Source organism: Lithobates pipiens, unplaced genomic scaffold (assembly GCF_037356315.1).
Source record: "Lithobates pipiens isolate NorthernLeopardFrog02 unplaced genomic scaffold, aLitPip1_a1.2 Scaffold_25, whole genome shotgun sequence".
Classification (NCBI taxonomy): domain Eukaryota; kingdom Metazoa; phylum Chordata; class Amphibia; order Anura; family Ranidae; genus Lithobates; species Lithobates pipiens.
The window spans coordinates 83,181,779-83,188,177 of NW_027507787.1; positions in this window are offsets into that span (position 1 = coordinate 83,181,779).

Genomic DNA, 6,399 nt, shown 5'->3' on the forward strand with positions numbered 1-6,399 from the left:
TTTCTTTTGAACCTAGCGCAGTTCCAGTCGGTGTATTGTGCCCCCTGCACAGTGTACACTTGAAGCTACCCCAATTGCTGGTGTTGTTCTGGTCCTATACCACAGGCAGCTGCAGTAATTACAGTACAGTAGGTGTATTGTGCCCCCTGCACAGTGTACACCTGAAGCTACCCCAATTGCTGGTGTTGTTCTGGTCCTATACCACAGGCAGCTGCAGTAATTACAGTACAGTAGGTGTATTGTGCCCCCTGCACAGTGTACACCTGAAGCTACCCCAATTGCTGGTGTTGTTCTGGTTCTATACCACAGGCAGCTGCAGTAATTACAGTAGGTGTATTGTGCCCCTTGCATAGTCTACACCTGAAGCTACCCCAATTGCTGGTGTTGTTCTGGTTCTATACCACAGGCAGCTGCAGTAATTACAGTAGGTGTATTGTGCCCCTTGCATAGTCTACACCTGAAGCTACCCCAATTGCTGGTATTGTTCTGGTCCTATACCACAGGCAGCTGCAGTAATTACAGTCAGTTTATTGTGCCCCCTGCACAGTGTACACCTGAAGCTACCCCAATTGCTGGTGTTGTTCTAGTCTGATAACACAGGCAGCTGCAGCAGTTACAGTCAGTGCATTGTGCCCCCTGCACAGTGTACACCTGAAGCTACCCCCAATTGCTTGTGTTGTTCTGGTCCTATATCACAGGCAGCTGCAGCAGTTACAGTCAGTGTATTGTGCCACCTGCACAGTGTACACCTGAAGCTTCCCCCAATTGCTCGTGTTGTTCTAGTCCTAAACCACAGGCAGCTGCAGTAGTTACAGTTGGTGTATTGTGTCACCTGCACAGTGTACACCTGAAGCTACCTCCAATTGCTGGTGTTGTTCAGATCCTATACCACAGGCAGCTGCAGTAATTACAGTCAGTGTACTGTGTCATCTGCTCAGTGTGCACCTAAAGCTACCCCAATTGCTGGTGTTCTCATCTCCCTGCATGCCATTAGTATGCCTGGAAGGCCAACAAGGAGAGGCAGACAGTCACGAGTCAATAAAAGAGGGCAAGCAGGTGTCTGGAGGCAACAGTGCTGGTCGTGGATGCGGTGCATCATCATCAGCACATGGTCATGGGACACGCTTGTCCTTATTTTCGGCAACTGGATGTGTTGAGCCGCAAACATGCCGCAAACTTGGATGACCAAGCTCTCCTCATCCTCCTCATCCTCTCTCACCCAGGCTCAGGGTACTGGCAAAGCAGATGCCAACGCGGCCTCTTCCCTCATCTCAATGGCATCAGTCACTCCTTCCCTAGACCCACCATGTCCTCCTGAGGAGTCCAAAAGTTAATTGGTGTGGGCCTTTATTGAGATGAGTGAATCAGATTGCACTGCTGCTATTTGCAACATATGTTGACGTTCCATGCAGTTCGTTGGCAAGCGTACCTTAACGACCCACACCAAAGAACAAAGCGGACCTCTCCTTGCTCCTCATCAGCTGGGATCTCCAACCCCACTATACCTTCAGTCCTCTCTGAAACCTGCACTGAGAGAAATGAAGGTGTAGAATTAGGTGTGTCACAGCCAAGTACTTGCGGGCACTCTGCTAGCAGTACACTGACGTCCGATTGTACCAGGCAAATTTCCCTGCCCCAGCTGCTGGACCATCAAAAGAAGTTCACTCCCAGCCATCCACATGCCCAGCGGTTGAATGCTAGCTTGGCTAAATTGCTGTCACTTTCACTGCTGCCTTTTCAGTTGGTAGACTCTGTACCCTTCCGTGAGTTTGTGCAGTGTGCGGTTCCTCAGTGACAGGTTCCCAAACGCCACTTTTTCTCACGGAAGTCGATTCCGGCATGTGGAAGGAAATGTCCATGCCTCGCTAGAAAGGGCAGTCAGCGGTAAGGTGCATATTACCACTGTCTCATGATCCAGCAGGCATGGACAGGGACGTTACCTATCTTTCATGGTGCATTGGGTGACTCTTCTGGCAGCTGGGAAGGATGCAGGACAAGGTGCAATAGTGTTGGTGGTTGTTTCGCCACCATGCCTCCAAAATGCTACCACTTGTTGTGACACACCTCTCTCCTCCACCCCCTCCTCTTCTTCTTCCTCCATGGCCTCTTCCTGTGCTTTGTCCTCAGAATCAGCGGTGCTCCATAGGCGTTCAAGGGGCTATGCAAATACACAGGCAAAAAGATGCTATGCCGTGCTTGCGCTGGTGTGCTTGGGGGACAGGAGCCACACTGGGGCAGATATTCTGTCAGCTCTGCAGGGGCAGGCTGAGAGGTGGTTGATGCCATGTCAGCTTAAGCCAGGAATGGTAGTTTGTGACTATGGCACCAACCTCCTCTCCGCCCCCCGACAGGGACAAATGGCCCTGTGTGGCTCACATGCTTAACTTGGTGGTGCAGCGGTTCTTGGGCAGGTACCCAGGCTTATAGGATGTCCTGAGGCAGGCCAGGAAAGTCTGTGTTCATTTCCGCCGGTCATAAAATGCCAGTGCTCGGATGGCCGAGCTCCAAAGGGAATTGAACCTGCCCAAGAACCGCCTTATCTGTGACATGCCCACCAGGTGGAACTCAACGTTGGCAATGCTGCAGTGACTGCACACGCAGTAGAGGGCCATCAATGAGTACCTGTGTGACTACGGCACCAGGACAGGGTCAGGGGAGCTTGGTTTTTTTCCCCACGCCAGTGGGCCATGATCAGGGATGCATGCACTGTCCTGTCACCATATGAGGAGGCCACAAGGATGGTGAGCAGTGACAGTGCATGAATCAGTGACCCTGTACCTCTTGTCCACCTGTTGGAGTACACGCTGTGTGGAATAATGGACAAGGCACTTGAGGCAGAACAGAGGCAGGAAGAGGAGGACTTCCTTGACTCTCAAGGCCTCCTTTATCCAGACAGTGTTCCTGCTGTCCCGCCAATCACACGGGAAGAGGAGAAGGAGGAGGATTGTGTCAGCATGGAGTGGAGCTTGGCACTCAGCATCCGCAGCAGTCTTTTAGGGATGATTTACAGTTCCAAGAAACCCGTGGACTTGTACGTGGCTGGGAGGAGGTGGTGGCGGATCATGTCGTCCTTAGTGACCCAGAGGACTCCGAACCCGAAATCCTCAACTAACCTATGCTGCATGGCCTCCCTGATCCTACAAAGCCTGCGGAAGGATCCTCGTATTCAGCGGATCAAGGAGAGGGATCATTACTGGCTGGCAACTCTCCTTGATCCACGGTACAAGGGTAAGATTGTGGACCTTATCTTGCCATCGCAGAGGGAGCAGAGGATTAGACATCTCTGGGAGTCCTTGCAGAAAGGTCTGTGCAACACATTCCCAAAGACTGGGAAGTTACAAATTCCTGGTCCTGGACAACGTGTTGCTGAGACTTCGGTCAGTCACAGAAGAAGCGGTGGAGAAGGTGGCCGTCCTGGCCGATGCGTTCAGACAATTTTTTAATCCGTAGCCCCAAGGTATGATCGGTTCCAGCAACCATCGCCAGTGTCTGATTTACATGGTGCAGGAATACCTAGGGAAAAGGTCTGACTTGGACACCTTTCCCACAGAAAATCCTCTGGGTTACTGGGTCTTGAGGATGGATCACTGGCCAGGGCTTGCACAGTATGCAATTAAGCCACTGGCCTGTCCTACATCCAGCGTTCTTTCAGAACGCACATTCAGTGCTGCTGGAGGCTTTGTAACTGATCACAGAGTATGCCTGTCCACCGACTCGGTTGATCGACTGACCTTCATAAAGACGTATCAGTCTTGGATCACCACCAGCTACCAAGAACCTGAAGCTGATGTAACCGAATAATTTTTTTTGAAATGTCACATCCCTTCAAGCCTGCCTATGCTGATGCTGAGTGACTATCCTGTTATGCTGACTGACTATCCTCTTCCTCCTCAATGAACCTGCTGATAGCTTGGAAGAACATTTTTGGTTCTGGGCGCTGCCACCAGTGGCTAAGGCCCAATTTTTCAGCCCCTGTTTAACAGGGGCATGTAATTACAATTTTTGATGCAATACTTTGCAGTAGGGCTCATTCCTGTGCTCCAATTAGTGTATCTGTGAGGGGTTGCAGTGTCGTGGCACCAGCACCAGTAGCTAAGGCCCAGTTTTTTAGCCCTTGTTTAACAGGGGAGTGTAATTACAATTTTTGATGCAATACTTTGCAGAAGGACTCATTCCTGCTCTCCAACTAGAGTATCTGTGAGGGGTTGCAGTGTCGTGGCACCAGCACCAGTGCCTAAGGTCAAATTTTTCAGCCCCTGTTTAACAGGGGTGTGTAATTACAATTTTTGATACAATACTTTGCAGCAAAGCTCATTCCTGCTTTCTAACTAGAGTTTCTGTGAGGTGTTACAGCGTTGTGGCACCAGTGCCTAAGGCCTAATTTTTAATCCCCTGTTTAACAGGGGCATGTAATTACAATTCTTGAGATAATATTTCACGGCAGGGCCCGTTCCAGCGCCCACCGAGAGTAACTGTGAGGACTTACAGTGTTGTGGCACCAGCACCATCACAACCACCAAAGGCCCAATTTTTCTACCACTGTTCAACAATGGCATATAATTACAATTCTTGATATAATAGTTCACAGCAGTACATTCCAGCACCCACCAAGAGTCACTTTGAGGGCCTACAGTGTTGTGGCTAGTGATGGACGAACTTCCGACGGGACGTTTCGCGAACGCGAAACGCGAACGGACACAAACGTTCGCGAAAACGACCGTTCGCCGCGGGCTCCATTGACTTCAATGGGAGGCGAATTTCGCAAACCTTTAGGTCGAATTTGCGGCCACGGGGTAATTATTAGGGGGTAGCACGTAGTCCCACCACCTGGACAATAGCATAATACATGTATGAGGTGAATTTGGGATCGATAACTACAAGCATTTTTTTTTTATTTGGGAAATTGTTCTGACAATTCAGGACTATGGAGCTAATGAAGGCAATGGAGGAGAGGGAAGGTCAGGGACCAGGGTAGGCAAACAAGAGGGTGCAGGAGATACAGAGCACTGACAGCAGCACCGTAATACAGAGCACTGACATCAGCACCGTGACATACAGCGCTGACAGCAGCTCCGTGACATACAGCGCTGACAGCAGCTCCGTGACATACAGCGCTGACAGCAGCTCCGTGACATACAGCGCTGACAGCAGCTCCGTGACATACAGCGCTGACAGCAGCTCCGTGACATACAGCGCTGACAGCAGCACCGTGACATACAGCGCTGACAGCAGCTCCGTGACATACAGCGCTGACAGCAGCTCCGTGACATACAGCGCTGACAGCAGCTCCGTGACATACAGCACTGACAGCAGCTCCGTGACATACAGCGCTGACAGCAGCTCCGTGACATACAGCGCTGACAGCAGCACCGTGACATACAGCGCTGACAGCAGCTCCGTGACATACAGCGCTGACAGCAGCTCCGTGACATACAGCGCTGACAGCAGCTCCGTGACATACAGCGCTGACAGCAGCTCCGTGACATACAGCGCTGACAGCAGCTCCGTGACATACAGCGCTGACAGCAGCTCCGTGACATACAGCGCTGACAGCAGCTCCGTGACATACAGCGCTGACAGCAGCTCCGTGACATACAGCGCTGACAGCAGCTCCGTGACATACAGCGCTGACAGCAGCTCCGTGACATACAGCGCTGACAGCAGCACCGTAAGCAGCCCCAGGAGGAAGTCAGCACAGCACAGGGATGGTGTGATCCCCTCATAATAAGAACCCCCAGGAGGAAGTCAGCACAGCACAGGGATGGTGGGAGCCCCTCATAATAAGAACACCCAGGAGGAAGTCAGCACAGCACAGGGATGGTGGGAACCCCTCATAATAAGCAGCCCCAGTAGAAATATGACACCGCTCAACCTCTTCAAAGAGGAGGGTAGGGGCATATAGTACGGTGTGCTTTTTTGGGTCAGGGAAGTGAGCCAAATGAATTAAGAAGGTCTGTGTGCTTGATTCCAAAAATTGTTTATAGACATATACATGGTCTACTGATCACATGTGTTGAATTCCTCCGAGATCCATGCCTCATTCATTTTTAGAAATGTGAGGTAGTTAACACTGTGGTGAGCTAGGCGAGTACGCTTATCGGTCACAATCCCCCCTGCTGCGCTGAACGTCCTTTCGGACAGGACACTGGATGAGGGGCAAGCCAACAGTTCGATTGCAAATTGGGCAAGCTCTGGCCAGAGGTCAAGCCTGCCCACCCAGTAGTCTAGGGGTTCATCACTCCTCAGAGCGTCCACATCGGCCGTTAACCCAATGTAGTCGGACACCTGACGGTCTAGGCGTTCCCTGATGCTGGATCCGGATGACACCTGTCGATGGGTCGGCTGAAAGAATGACCTCATATCCGAAGTCACCAACACATCTTCAAACCGGCCTCTTCT